At 44.4% G+C, this 16166-nt stretch overlaps 1 protein-coding gene across 3 annotated transcripts in view; it reads right to left on the bottom strand.

Moving 5' to 3' along the window:
* HNF4G (hepatocyte nuclear factor 4 gamma) overlaps positions 1-8173 on the bottom strand; it is a 61774-nt gene extending 53601 nt beyond the window's left edge. For 2 of the 3 annotated variants that reach the window (XM_069004970.1, XM_069004971.1), the window contains exon 1: positions 7846-8173. The gene's annotated coding sequence lies outside the window, so the exon portion shown is untranslated. The remainder of the gene's footprint in view (positions 1-7845) is intronic. The other variant, XM_069004972.1, reaches the window with a different exon arrangement.
* Positions 8174-16166: the final 7993 nt, after the last annotated feature.

Below are 16166 nucleotides of genomic sequence, written 5' to 3'. Positions count from 1 at the left end.
TCAGGGCAAGAAGGCAAGCAACTTGCAGACTTGTATGATTCACAGATAGAGAAAATATATATATCTCCAAATGCTGTATCTAAAAATGTAAAGAGATACGCTATAAGTAACTTCCAGCATTCCTAGCATGAAGATACCCTATCCTTGTCCATACACAAGCTCCTCTTGCAGTTCTATTTTAACTACACCGACTCTGGGCCAGGGTCACCACAAAAAGCCAACACTGGGTCCGAACAAAAATTATGAGGAAATCTGAATTCAGTGATATTAGGATCAGGACACAGAGAAAGAAGGTAAGATGAGGATGTTTGTGTTCCTTGGCAGACCCATTCCAAACTGTAAATGGGAAAGCACAACAGCTGAAATAAAGGGATTCCTGCAAACAGGAGCCACTAGCAAGCCACAGATTTTTCTTCATATCTGAAAAAAATCTTTTCACTAATCAAGGATTACAGGACATGCTGAATTCTTTACCTAGCTAAGAGCAATGGATTATCTTTGATTTTCCAGGATTACAAGCTGCACTTGTGGCGAGCAGATGTATCCTTTGTGGAGAATGCACCACACAATCCATTTTCCAGATTTCTAAACCATGTTCCCTAAAGCGTCTGCTTCCAGTTGTACTGGTCTGAGGTAGACTAGAGCTCTTAACCTGAAAAATATAAATCTATTACTTTGGTCTCCTTAAATTACCAGAAAAGGCAGAAAAAGAAGCTGTTTTCATAGGAACTAACAAGAGCATGCTGCCTTTCTATATTTGATAAGCAGTTAAGTTCTAAACAGCAGCTTCCCTACAACTATTTAACTACGTTACTTTGTCCAGCCAATAAAATACTTATGAACCAAGAGGGGTTTTCCTTCATAACCTTCATGATACAGCTGAGGTTTAACAAGCACTTTGTTTGCTTGACTGCTCACAATGCTACTTTTCATTCTCTTAGAGAAAGCAAGAGGTCTGACCTACAAATTGAAAGCTACACAATGCGTAAGACCACTGACCATAAAGGGTTAAAAAAATTGCTGCAGTTTCACAGATATTTTCTTCAGGCCATTCAAAGCTGTGCTCATTTTCTGCCTGCCAAGTTTTTTGCAATTCGTACATGTATCTTAATTTCAGGATAGTCCTTTATGCTCCATGGTATCACAGCATCTTGGGAATTATCATTAAGAACGTCTTTCATTTTCTGCCCTCTTTCAGCTTCAAATTCATCTTGGGAAATAAATTACTTTACCTACTAGATTAAAATAAGATAAAAACTCCACTATTAAATTCTGCACTAACAAAACTCATGGCAAAATTTCTGTTAACATTTGAATACCTTTCTCATCCAGAGCATGCAAACTGCTTAACATTTCCTTGCCCTTGAAATATAAGCCCATGAATTGAAAGTTTCCAAGTTGTACTCCACTATTTAAAAGATCTTTATAGACTTGATACTGGAAAGCTTACGTTAGTGGAGACATTGCTCTTCTATTTACCTCTAATCAACATCTTAAACATGTGAAATGAGTTGCCCTCCACAAATTTTTGAGCAGGCAAATGCCCATTCCATTACGTATCCACCAGTCAGCCTACTCTTTAGCAGAAAAGAAATTATGGATTTTGTTGACTGACTCTTCTTTTCTGTGGGGCCAGCACAGGCGGGCACACACGCAGACCTCAGCTCTGTGCAAGTTCAACATCCACTTGATCAATGCACGGCTGCCTGCATTTGGCCATTTAAGCAACCATCTCAACTGGGGCCAAGCATATGTATTAATGCTGGCACCTTTGTTATGGGGACGATCACATTTAGGACGGGTGGGAGCTTGAGTGGAGAAGCAAGCGGTGCTAATGCCTTACACTGCCTTGGTTGTTTCAGCCAAGCCCGAAAATGGAAGTAAAATGCATCAGCCTGCACTAGGGAACTTGTACACTTTCTTCTCAGCTCTTACATACGTGCAAGCAAAGGCATCTGAATGAAACCTGAAAAATCTGGCCAAGATGGACCTTAAATTAACCCAAAAGCTCAAACCAGACTCATGTTCCCTGAATTACAGAATGTACCTACATTTTTAAATGTAGTATAGATTGTAAAGTCCAGGGCACCGGGGCTTTGGTTCACACTACTTAGGTTTTACTCTGAATACTAAATAACAGTAGTTAAGGAGACACAGACCCTGTAAAGTAGTTTTTATTTGAGGTAAGTTCTCTTCATCTTTATTCACTTTAAACTAAAAAAGCCATAATGAACAAAGAAACAAAATCCATTCACAGCGCTAGAGTATTACACCTGCAACTAGCTTAATGAATTTTGCATTTTTTAACTTAAACTTCTTCTGCTAGTCCTGAGGCTACTTTTTCTCTTTTGGGGAAATTCAGAGGAAACTTCCTTTTATTTCATTTTTATTTTTATTTTTGAAGATAGTATTTTGTCTTTGATATAACGATCTACTTTTCCATGCAAGCTTGGGTGTCAGAACCAAACTCTTAAAGAGATTAGTTTGTATCCCTGTAACTTATCTAGAAGAGTCTAAAATTATGCATAAAATGATAAATCTCATATTAAAACTGAGTTTCTTTTTTGCATGCCTTTCTGCATTTTTTTCCCTCTTACTATCACAGCTAAAGTTATTCATATTCCTATGTACAAATCTAAAGTTCTACCTTAAACTTATGCCTGCCTAAGTTCTGGCACTCCAAAACTGAAGTAAATTAAAAAGCATTGTCCCTAAGTCTCCCTAAAACCCTAGGCAAAATCTCATGTTCAATATTAATATAGTTACTAAAGCTCAGATAGTCAGATAAAAAGACAAAAAGAAAGTTAAAAGCAATAATACAGGGTAAGACACTCTAAAACATGAACAGACACAAGAGGGTTGGAAGACATTACAGCCTCTTTAAAAATGTAAATCTTTTGGAAATGCTTTGGATTTGGACATGAAAGTCAGAAATATCACAGTTCTTCCAAAAGGCAAGAAATATTACGTAAGGATAGTACATACCTATTATGTAGATAGTGTCTAGCATCAAAATCAGAACTAGCAGTAAAAGCTCTGCATTGCTTTCTCCTCTGTAAGTAAAAAACTTCCATTTTTGTGAGGACAAAAGAAGATACATGAATCAAAGGCTAACTGCCCAAAAACCATATAAAACTCTCCTTGCAGCCAATGTACAGGATCTCCATTCCACCTAACAGGGCCACTGCATGCCTACCAAATAGTGCAGCAGAAAAGATTGTTTTCAACTTGTTTAGCATTTGGAAGTAGGCAGTAGTAAGCAGTGGAAGTATTCAGCAATTTGGTGTACAAAATCCTATCAATTTCCGAGATCATAATTTTATCCTTGTAACTACAACAGCAGGTACAAGCTAACACTGAGACCGAGAGAGGACAGGGATCGTGTATTAAGGTGCAATCACAGCATGGTCACCATCTCTTTTCTGTCTAGTTTCTCTGAGTATTGTCTAGACCTTTACTGAGGCAATTTTATCAGCTAACGTAATGTCAGTCTGGCATTTCTTTGCAAAGAAATAAATATTATTATCCTGAAAGGCATTAGACACTTTGGGGTATGATTCTGAAACAGGTGGTATCACTAAGAATCATCTTTCTTGTCATAGTCATCAATTTACAAAGAAATAAAGAAACAAGCAAACAAACTGTAGCTGCAGGAAGTGCAAAAAGTTCTTAAGATATGTGATCAACTGGGTTGTTGTAGTCAGAAATCTTCAAGCATCTGGACCAGCTCTGAGAGTATGAACTAGTCCCACTCAGTGCCCAGCACTGATACATGTCAGCACTTAGTGAGAATACATTTATTTAACAAGAAAAAGGGAAAGTCAATCACCATAACTCTCTGTCAGTGAGGCCTATTTTGGTTAGCAAGTAATTGGTGACATTGCTACTGTCTCCAAGTCCAACCCAGGCTGGTGTAGCCTAGCAACCTCAGACAAAAATTACTCTCAAAAAGAGGATTCTTATTGCAACATCCCCACAGATGCACCATCAATTGCAAACTGAGTCATATTTGTCATTTCATGGAGTCTCTGTCCCCCTCTCCCACTTGAGCCAAATTCCTTTATTTAGGCAAGAACAGATACACATCAAGAAATCCTTTTCCATCAGAGAGGTAAATATAAATAAAAAGCCCAGAAGTCTACAGACAAACTACAGGTTAGAAATAGACAGTGGAAACAGTGCTGTTTGTATAGCTCTATTGCAGTTGGATTCCCAGATAAACAGGAGGCAAGGAAAATTCTCACAGCACCTTGTATACTGCTGACTGTAATGTATGTCCTTGTTGCCTGGCTACCTCCAGTGAATTACCGAGCAAGGGTGTGAGTTTTTTTTTCCTTGATCAGTATTAAATAAAAAAAATCCCAACCTCCTGCTCTGTAAGAGGCAGAAGATGCACATGGAAGATTCCCTCGCCTGTGCCAGCCGAGTGCCAGAAGGAGACAAATCGAGCCTAGAGAATTTTAAATCTTGTGGGTTGCCATGCCACGTTATGAACTAGATCTCATACAATTCATCACCCAAGTTGCAGAAAAATAGTTCAAGAACTCAAAATAATGAATTCTGTCATTTCCAATAGAAGTGTGAAGGGAGAATTATGAATGAACCTTTTAAAAACACGTATGTGGAGGGAGATTGCCCTTCTACAAAATGAAAGCAGCAGGCTTCTATTTAAATGGCCCAATCCTGAAAGCAAGACCTTTCATTTTCAATTAACTTAAATTGACAATTGAGAAAGGTTTGAAAATGTTGTTGGAGCCTTTCCATTTGATAGATCTCAGTTCTGACATTACACACACCATTCTGACCTGATTTTTAGGGTGTGCTGTTTTAAAATTGAGAATTTGAAATGAAAAATATTCGATTCAATCAAAGCTGTTGCAAGACATTCAAACATCTTAATCTGTTAGAAATGCACTTTCCATATTTTCTCATCATGATATGTTTATAATGCATCATTCATTAAGATACATTAAAACATAACAGCCATGCCTTCTCTCAACCCTACATTCTTTCATGTTGCAGCAACACTTTCACTGAGAAATTTTATTACAGAATATACTACCATGTACAACAAGTAACTATTTGCCAGACAAATAAAGCCTTTCTTCATATTCTAAAGCAGTCTATGTTACAAATCTACCTTACCAGAGTAATGCAGTTACCCAATATGACATACCTCCTGTCCCCCTGGCACAACATAGGCAAATCAAACTGATTTTCAGGCTTAATATTAATTCTCAAACACAGAAATGGAAGACTTCTGAAGAGCTAAATAACTTCATTACATGAAAAAAAAAATCAGAGACTATTTCAAAGCTCACAAGCAAGAGATGGGTCTTCGAAAACAATGAGAAGTGAGGCAGAGAGATCCACACAGTGAAATAATCCATTTATCAATTAATACATGGAGTACATTGCCTCTGCTATTTGACAGATGTAAAAGCACAACCTGCTCAGATCAGAACACCCCTATACCAATGATGCAGTCTTAAATCAGTCATGAATTATTTTTATAATAGACTAAATTCCCAAATGAACCAAGAACAAGCAAAAAGTTTATGTTTTTTTCCATCACATGGGTGACCATATTACTAGTTTTCAATATTTTTCAGGATTTTTAATTAATGACCTGCCAACAATTAAATTGTTTGAAGTAATTTTTTCTTTCTCATAGGCAGTGGTAACTGATGTACATGATACAGACCTGCAGATAGCACTGATGACATACATTTTTCCACCACAGGGTTAACAGATGGGCAGCCTCTTGCAGTATTGAGTTCCTATGCCCGTGACACAAAGTCTGCCACAAAGTTTGAAAGCGAAGCCATGTCGAGCATAAGGACTGAGTCCTGTTCTTGCACTACTGTAGGTTTTGGGAAACTCAGCAAAATCAAACAGGACTTGATTCAGAGATTCAAACCTAGCCAAGCAATACTGGGACGTATCTTGAGGGAAGGGAGCAGAAAAGACGTGTTTATACAAGGATACTTCTGTTAGGGAATTGTCTTAGAGATAATTTAATTCTGTGCACAAATTAGAAGTAAACACCACTTGACCATCCAAGGAACTGGCTATTATAGCTGGGCCACAAGAAAGCCATTTTCCTCATTGGACCTCCATGGTAGGAGGCAAGATAGAGGGCAGAGGTAGCTCCATGCCACCTGAAGCTTTTCCCAATAGCCATCTTGGAACTGCAGACTGGACCTCTGCAGTGCTCTGGTTTTAAACTACATCTACTAAGTACTAAAACTTTTGGAAGAGATATTCCTCTTGTTATATGAGGTAAGTTGCAGATAAAGTTTTGCTTTGTATTCCAGGAAATGAGTCTAAATGTGTGAGTTGCAAAAATCAAAGGTAACACCATAAAAAAGGTAACAGCATCCTGTCCTACACCTGTTTGACTGGGGTTTTTTTAATACATGTATGAAGTGAGACTTAGGCAGCCTAGTGTCTTTCAGTAGGAGAAGGGGCTACAGGACACAGAGTAGTGGACAATGAAAACAGCACTTTCAGATTCTTTTCTTCTCTGAATACTTCAGAGGCTGAAGGATAATGAGAAGTGTGAACTGAACCACCACTAAGCATTTTGTCCCTCTTCCCCTTACCATATGACTGTAAAAAAGGAGGAAAACAATGAAACCACAAAAATAGTGTTCATCATATTTCAAAACCACCTGCATACATATAAATGTTTAATATGCCTCTTATGTAAGATGTAAAAACGTCTTAAGGAATATGGGAAATGACATAGCACCTTATAGTTTTCTTCAGCACACAAGAGTTGGGGTTTGAAAGTTGTGCAGCATAGTAAGTTATTCAGTAGCTCAGTTTTAATGAACTCAGCATCAATTAACAGAGCTGCTATGTTAAATTATTCCACTTTCTTTGTAATATGGGTAAGAAATCACAGTAAATCAAAGCATGTGCAGCACTTTACAAGGCCTACACAGAGGAAGGTCCAATTTAACAAGCCATAGTTTACTATGGAATAGGATTGACTGTTGAAAATGTGGTAAGTCGCTTTATAATACTGATACCATTGTAATCTACTGTCTACTTTCCAAAATGCTTGACTATATCTCCTGTTTCAGGGTACAGGAACAGATGTTCAACTCACAGGTGTGACATCTGAAAGTTGGCTTTCATCAAAGGTACCCTGTAAACAGTGCACCTGCAGCACTGTAAAAGCTGGATCCGCCTGCAAAACTTACCCTTGGATTGCTTTCCTTGTTTCATGTTTGAATTTCTCTCTTCGAATTATTTTCCCTCTAAGTATTTTGAGATTCTCTAACAAGGCGTCCAGCACTGGCCAAGTGCTACTACTAGCACACCTCTACAATAATTCATCTGCTACACAGGTGACCATGAGGGCGGGGGCGGAGAAATCAATAAGGGAGGCAAAACCAAAACAGCCTTTAAAAAATGTTCCTAAATCCGTTGCAAAGCCGTGACTTCGGCCGCTGAGAAGCCACAAATGCCAGCACAGCGCCAGGCAGCCGTGCGGCCGGACGCGGCGCAGAGGCAGCGCGGCCGGCACACGGACACGCACACAGGGACACGCACTCCCGGGGACACGCACACACACCCCGCCCCGGGGCCCGGGACTGCGCCCAGTGCTGCGCCTTTCCCCGCAACGCCCCGGGAGCCGATAACAGGGACACGTGACCAGGCGAATTAGGAAAAAAAAAAAAATAAAAATAATAATAAAAGAATAACATAAAATCCCCCCAGGCCGGCTGCTGTCCGTTTGGCCACCAGCTGTGCCGCCGGGCACGACCGCCCCTCCGGCGCGGCGGGCGGCGCGGGGCTGTGTCACTGGGCGGCCGCCGGTCCCCGGGAACTTACCGGCGGGGCCGCCCCGTCCCTCGGCCTCCGACGGCGCGGTCGCAGCTCAGGCCGGCGGCATCCCCCAGGCCTCCTGCCTCCCCCGCACCCCCCGGCTCCCCGCGGACGTCCCGGCGCTGGGCTGCGCGACTTGTTTGGTGCGGTGACACCGTCCTCACCATATGCCGAAGCGGGAAAGGAGGAGAAGGAGGAGGAGATAAGAGTATGTGTGAGGGTGAATTAACTTTGCTCAATGGCGACAGGGCAGCAGCCTCAGCCCCAACATCAGATCGATTTACTAAACAAACTGAAACGTGGGTGGGGACGTTAAACAGTAACCAGCGGCCTCAATGAAAACTGAAAGCTGCTGCTGCCGCCGCCGCCAGCCACTGGCCTGGGCAGCCCGCGCCCCGCCGGCGGGCGGGCCCGCCGCTCCCCTCACGGCCCGGGAGCGGCCGGCGGGAGCCGCGGCGCTGCGACGGGCCTTGGGCCCCAGCCCCGGTGCCCTCGGCCGGCTCCGCGGCAGCGCCCCCGGCCGCCAGGACGGGAAGCGGCCGGTGCCCCTCTCCCTCGGCTGTACCCCGCCGGTCGCCCTTGCCTCTGTGACAAGGGCGGGGAAATCCCCGAGCCGCCCTGCTCTGCCCCGGTAGGCGAGTCCAGCGCTCCGCAGGGCCCGAGCGGACGGCGACCCGCGTCCGCGGGGCCGTCCCCGCAGCACTCGCCCGCGGCCCTCAGCTCCCCGCGGTGCTGGGCAGCCACACATTTGCGGGAGCCCCGACCTCCAGTGTTCCCATCCCGGTGTCACTCTCTTGTTTCCACTGAAACTGTCACGGGAGGAAGGAAGCCCCCTCTTTTTAGTTCGGTGCTTAGCTGTGTAAAGAAATGGGATCAAACACGAAGATCCACTGCAAACTCTGGGTTCCCTGCTCTAGAGATAATTCACCGGCCTCTTAAAGCTGGGAAGGTGGTGACACGAGGAAGTGTTTATAAAATAATAATTGCCGTTGTTTTCAGACATTAAACATTCACAGACTCGAAACAATAATTAACGCCTTGTTTATGATACTACCCGCTCACACCCATAGAAGCATCAGGAAGAAGGGAAATAATTCAAGGCAGGATGGTGTCTTGTCACTCCAAATATCATCCGGGGGGGCCTCCTCGGCCGCGTGAAGGGTGGATATTTGGCACAAGTTCCCATGTAAGACTGACAAAAGTCCCCATAAGAAGGGACTGCCTCGCCGTGGGTGCGTGAACCCGCCTGACATCCGTACGCGCACACCCGCGTCAGTGATTTAACGACGCTCTCGCAGGAGAGGGACTGCACTGGCTCTACACAGGAAGGAGGTTGGAAAGAAAATATGAAAAATGTTCTCTTCCTCCAGTCTCTGAAAGCGGCCGGTGATTGATTGGTTTCCCCAGCGAGGAGATCAGCGGGTTTCCTCTACTTTCTTACCGGCGGTACCTTGCCATGCTGTTGGATCTCGTTAAGATGGCCAATTCCTCATTTCCAGAATTTGCCCGTGAAAACTCTGGATCCCGTTTCTAGGGGCTTTCGATTGTCCCTTGAAGGGAACAAAGAGAATTTTGCTTGACAATTCCCACGCATTACAAAACATTAATAATCACTGGAAATAATTGTCCAGGTAGCCACAAGGAAGGTGTAAATACATCCAAAGCCCTCCGGTGTTATTTCAAAGGCGGTTTTTAAAAGGCCAATAAAAGTGGCCGAGGAAGACTTGTTTCTGAGGAGTTCTTGCCCATCTCCCGCCGCAGATAAAATACTGCAGGCAAGGGCTGCACTGACAATGAAATAAACGTTACTGCTGCTGGCTCCAGCGCTCCTCGGAGCAATCCGCAGGCACAAATAGCCGGCTTAAAAAGTGACTGTCACTTACGTGAGGGTTGTTTCTTACCTCTCTTCAGAGAATCTCGGGCATATGCCGTGGGCTAATAACCTGTTTTCTTAGATGAATAAAGAGGATGTGTCGGAGTTTTTTTGCTGTCTTAATTAGAATAAAGTTAACACGCTGAAGCCATGTGGTTATCTGAGGCAACTGTATTCCTACACTTGCATCCAGATGCGGGTAGATTTGATTGGGGGGGAGGGTGGTGGAGAAGGGGATCAGGACGTTTTGATTCCCGTCCCTTCGGCGTGTACAAATGTTATTACTATTCTTTTTGCGGGAAAGGTACTGCTTTGTTCCAAAAGCAAATAGCTTGCAGAAGAGTAAATGGAATTTCTTTCCTGTGAGGGGAATATTCGCGCGTACTTCTCATCACATAAGGCCGCGTTTGATTTAACCTTAATGTAACTAGTGCTTTTCATTTCGACTTCAGCGTTTCCTTAAATGGTTTTTATGAAGTGGTTGCCTCTTATAGTTACCAACGTTTTTGAGGAAGAGTGCGGGGCAGCACAGAGTCCCTTGATGGTCACCTCGCCGCCAGTGCTACTTCTGAAGCAGCATTTTCACGTGTCACGTCCACGATGAAATCATGAGACCGCCCTAAGAGCCGCGGTAGCTGTAAACTGCCCCAGTGCCCGTGGCCGGCAGCCCTTCCCGCTTCCCTCAAGGGTAGGGGCTTCCGCCACTTCCAGTCCTCCCGCCCTCTATTGAGGATGGAGCACCAAGATACTAGGGCAGCGGCCAGATCCTTCTGCCCCAGATCTCCGAAAGCACCAGCTGGGCCATCGAAGGCAGGAGATACCCCTTTTGCTCTCCACATCTCTCCCTAACTATACCCCGGGGAGCAGGGCTGGGAGACGGTGCCGAGGGGAGAAAACCCACGAGCCCTTTCACAGCAGAGAAAACGAATATTTCCAGGCGTTGACCTCAAGGGAAAAGTCCCAGACAGTATGGTCTCTGTGCCATTTTGAAGAAGCCCCTCTAATCACTTGGCTGCCTCTGGCTGTGTCCGCAGACACCTGCTGGGCGGCTGCCCGCCGGGCTGCGGCCGCCGGCATAGCCCCCTCGTTCCAACGGGGCCAGCGGCCCCCGCCTCGGGCGGGCAGCCCGGCATGCTCCAGCAGGGCAACATCTGCGAGGGTCTGCCCTTCCCGACCTGCTCCCAGCAGCATTTGTCAACCCCTCGCCAGGCAGCTTATTTGGGGAGAAAACAAGGGGAGCTGGCGGAGCAGCCTCTGCGGGCGGCAGGGCAGGGGCTGGGGTCGGAAACGGGCGGCCGCCCATCGCGGCAACCCTCCCGGTCTCCTCTCTCTTTATTTCGGTATCATTAACCTGCGGGTGAAACAACTGTTTGCGTGTCCTCTCTCCCTCCCCTGGGCTGCTTTTTTCTCTGTTACTGATCCATCCTTCGTAAATCATTTATGGGGAACTAGGCACTTCTCTCCTCGCAGGAGCTTCCCTTGAAAAACTTTCCCTTCTTAAGGCAAGCGCCTTTCCTTTGTTATCACGAATAATTGATAAAGGACCCCAACGTGCCTTCAAAAACCATCTAAACGGCTGCCGGGAACTATAGTCACTTGGGGTCACGGGGTGCTCCTGCCTTTAAAAGCGCAATACAGGAAACGATCAGGACCAAACCGGTTTAAAGAAACAGATAGTTTTATGTGGTTACCTGAAACCATAAATGGGAAACGCGGTCTAATTTTACAGGTTCTGGTATCGAGCGTTCAAGCTGACTTCTGCAGAGCCCTTTCCCCCTCCCTGTGATCAGAGAGCACCTGGCATTCTGGTACTAACTAAGATTTCTGCGTTTTGTTGCCTCGAAAAACAGAGTGAAAGTGCATTGTTCAAAAGAGAAAGAAAAGCCGTAAACCTCTTAAAACTCTGAATCGTCAGATTACGCCGGCACCACGCGGCTGTGAACCGATTTCAAGGGCTGCATTAGAGACTGGTTTCTTTAGAGGTTCCCTAGCTAAAGTATTAATTGCCAGGATTTCATGAAAGATTTGCAGATTTTACAATCATTTATGATCCGTGCCATAAAAACTCGGAGATATGGGCAGACTGGTTCAAGGTGTAATGCAAAGATGTATTAGGTGCCCTTGGCAACTATCTGTGGGTGCTGTTTGTGTTCTCCGAACACGCCCTTCGCTGCAATGAACATTTCTGCAAACCGCGGGTTGGGTTGTTCATTTCCAGGGCTCTGGAGGTTCACACAAAAGAGCTATAGATTTCAGGCAGGGGAATCGAATGCTTGGAAACTCATTCTAGTCCCCTGAAGAGTTCAAATGCAAGTGAGATAATTACCCTTGACGAAAAGTAAACTTCGAGGGAAAATATATGCCTTTCCCCCTCGTAAATTAAAAGCCCGCCAGAGAGTAGGTCTGAGTGTTCAGCGCCGCAGTGCTCTCCTGACCCCCATCCAGGCGGAGATCACATTATTGTCCGCCACAGCAGAAGGCGGAGAGGAACCCCTCGAATCCCAAGAAAGATACCTCAAAGGGTATCGCTGGCCCTCCGACGATATCCTATTTAGGAGCCTCACAAGCGAGCACCCCAGGCATTTTAAAGATTATCCCCCTAAATATCTTTGAAGATTATGCTAATGACTGCAGATTACACGAGTTTACTGCCAGAGCGGCCGAACAAAACCTGCCTCGTGGCGGCTGCCCGCGGTCATTTTCTGCCTCTCTTTTAAGATGATTTGCGCCTCCCTCCCTCGGCCGTTCCCCTCATTAACAGCGGAGAGAGGGGGAGGCGCGGGGGTCTCCCGCTGCCCCGCTCTGTCCAACGGGGCGGGGGGGCTGCGGCGGCGGCGGGGTGTGCCGGGCAGGGCCGGGCCGGGCCGGGCCGGGCAGCCCCGCAGGTACGCGGGCGCCGTGCGAGACCCAGCCGTGCCACCTAGCGGCGCCGGGCCGCGCTGCCCGCCGCCCTCCGCTGCCGCCCTCCGCTGCCGCCCTCCGCTGCCGCCCTCCGCTGCCGCCCTCCGCTGCCGCCCTCCGCTGCCGCCCTCCGCTGCCGCCCTCCGCTGCCGCCCGCCCCATACCGCCCCCGCCACCGGGCACAGGGAGGCCGCGGCGCAGCACGACCGCACGGTGCTCGCAGCGGGAGCAAGGGAGGAGCTCCTAGCCGGTAGCCTTTCAGTCAGATAGTGGGCAAAATCCTGCCAGCGTGTGCCAAGTGTCACACGGGAGGCGTCGCACACACCGCTGGGGGAGAGGAAACGATGGGCAGCCGAAAGGTTTGACGCTGCCTGAATGCTTCGTTCACCTCCGGCCCTACCCCACTCCCCCATCTTGACTCTTTCACTCCACAAACAGATAGATGGCTAAATCAGACTATAAGAGCCAGGATCTCCTTCCCGTTTGTTCCACCTGACTCATGCCAGTGGTTCTAGCAATTCCTTCCCCGGAAAGAGCACGTCCTCTGGTTCTGCAAATAAAGGGGGTGCAGCACATCATCGTCTAGGACGTTGTCATTAAAACAACTATAGTGAATTTGTGAGAGCATGAATCATGTTCACCGTGTTTGTTTTTTTCTGATTAAAATCCTGCCAGCTTAAGCAGGAGTAAGGGCTTAGAAGCACAAATGCTCCACTGATGTAATGAGAACACATATAATGAAAATTATTCCCCATCTGAAGACAGTAGCTTCCTATTTGGAAATACAGTTTTGATCCTGTTGCTAACTCCAGGACATGTTCATGGTTTGCCCTATGCAAATTATGATTAGTTTCCTTTCCTCCCAAAATACAGCTGAGAAATGCATGCATGAACAAAAGATGGAAGGAAAAACATTTTGTTGTTACTGTAAGTACTTCAATATGTCATATGCAAAAGCTCTGGTCATAGCAAATCAGTTGTCTAAAGATTTGTTTCTTGGTCTATGCACGTGAAGTGTGTTGCTGTGTGATTATTTGATGCCTGTCATATGTTTTAGGATATACCTCATGCTTATCTACAAAAACAATCAGGTGGATTTATATGCATGGCAATTTTAGCATGGTCTGCAATTCTACAATCTGCTAGTCTACATGCTCTGTGCAATATAGGCTACTCTGAAACGATCCTAACTCAAGTGGAGAATTCTCCATGTTTGAGTATACAGTAGTTGCGTTAGACTGCCTCCCTGATGATACAGGGAAATACCTTGGAAACTGTAGGATAGGTAAGCAGAGAAAATTGATGTTGAAAGAGATTTAAACAGTACTGATACGAGAACACAGCAAAAATGAAACTGGCTGGAACAGAGATTAACAGGATGAGCATGCATCTGATACATAATTTGTACACAAAATAGTTCCAATTCATTGATTCAGTTAGAGGAGATTGAATTCAAAATGTAGGCATGGAAAAAGAAAATTACCTTTTACTGATAAGTGAGTATAATTCACACTGTGTATACTGCTAAACAGTGTGTACACATTGATATTGACAGTGTAGACATGGTGTATGAAAATCATCTTCTGCTGAGAGTTGGGAATATTGCAATCTCCATGATATCAACAGATGAAAACTTCTGTTTTCAGTCAGGCTCCATGGGTAAAAAGTACCCTAGAAGCCTAATGAACCTTTTAAGAAATTCCATGGATGTGTTAATAATGATGGTTAAAATTAAGTAGTCTGTCTGGGGTATTTTTATGCTCCCAATGATGCAGAGAAGACAAGACAATTCAACTTCACCTAAATTTTAAAGTTTGTCAGGTTGTTTTATAGCATTCCAGAGTGCATTGCTCTTGGCACTGAACTTAAAAAAATGCAGAATAAGTTTGGAGTCCATTTGGGTGTTAAATTGTTTTTTAAAAAATATTTAACTTATTTCCTTTGCAAATCATCACCTTTTAAGTAGAGGCACAGACTCATGGCAATACTCATGGTTTTATTTACTTTTCTTAGTCTTCCCTCACATTCTCCTCAATCCATGCAAACCACAGTGATTCATCTTCAGCTGAAAAGCGCTGCTTTAGGAAAATACAGCCAATTCCTTCCTGATGGTTTCAGTTGAACTGGTTGCACTTTAACTAATTCAGTACTGTTGGCTCAGAACACATAGTCAGGTATTTAGTGCAGAAGGCCCTAGTGTTGGTCATAGGAGCTGAGGCTGAAGTAACAGAGCCAGGTGAGTGCTGAAGAACTTGTCCAGTCCCACCTTTGCTCCAAAAACTTCTTCTTAGGTTGCCCACCAGCTAGCTTAAAGCTGCCAGTTCCTCACATCTGCTGCCAACCATGTCAAAATTACATCAGCTTGTTTCCTGTTAGATAATTCTAACAGTACTGGGCATGGATGCAGTTATGATAGGAGATCTGAGCGGGGGGGTATAATGTTCAAAACGCAGACCAAAGGAGGGCTGGCAGCTTGCAGCAGAAAGCAAGTGGCTGTATTCTGGGTGAACTACAGTTTTGCAGATGTTGACGGTATAAGATCTAGATGACTTTAAGGTTCATTCCAACCCAAACGATTGTATAACTTTAATCATCCCTGAGGGGGAGAACCTCTGTCTATCTCCAAGTTTTGAAGTTACCAAATCCAGAAGGGGCAGGCCCTTTTATATGTACCTCAGCCTTTTATGTGCTCATAGAACTACTGAAGCTATGAAGAGCCCAGGGAGAGCTGTGATTCATGTATATTCCTCATACTCTTTACAGAGCTCAGCAACATCCAGAACAAATGATCAAACTCTACTGTGTTCATATTTATGTTAATAACTTGAGCCTATTTTTATTTCTAAGGTAATACAAATGAAGAAGAATGGCATTTTAGTAAGTTAGTTTTAAGACTGCTATTTAACATAGCTAGAGATTAAAACTCCACATTTTCATTTTCAGAGAGAACCATGTAAAATAGTATAGCGTCCCTAAAGTCTAACCTAGAATCTCATTGCAGTGTGAGCATTCTTATATTCTAAGATGGCGAACTTAAATTTGTAATTTATTTAATATTTTGCATAAAACTAAAAGCTTAATAAAGAAAGTGTAAAATCAAACATCACTTAAGTTGCAAAGAGACAATATATTTATTTACTAAATAATTTGTAAAATTTAGTCATTAACCCCAGGAAATATACTGGGGCCACCATAAAAATAACTGCACTTTATAAATTATATCACACTATATAAAATAATACTCTTAATTTTCAGTGTATTTTCTCATACTGATTTGTACACACAGGCATTTTCTTTCAAGAAATGGGAAATATTGATGCATGTTTTTTGCCAGCCTGACAGTAGGATGTTTTACTGAAGTACTCAGATTGGTTTTTCCTAGAAAGTGTGTGTGTAATTTGGTAGCATGCTAACATTGGTGAATTTGACCGTATCCATCTTTTCCTGGGAAAGGAAAACAAAAAGACCATTTAAATCCAGATGATGTGTTGGTTAGAAAAAATTAAATGCTTCAAACTTGTTACAAAATAGCTGTTTTAAGAGTAATTGGCCT

This window comes from Aphelocoma coerulescens, chromosome 2, assembly GCF_041296385.1.
Source record: "Aphelocoma coerulescens isolate FSJ_1873_10779 chromosome 2, UR_Acoe_1.0, whole genome shotgun sequence".
Lineage (NCBI taxonomy): Eukaryota > Metazoa > Chordata > Aves > Passeriformes > Corvidae > Aphelocoma > Aphelocoma coerulescens.
Note: the sequence above shows the minus strand (reverse complement) of the source record. Positions and strands in the feature narration are given on the sequence as shown.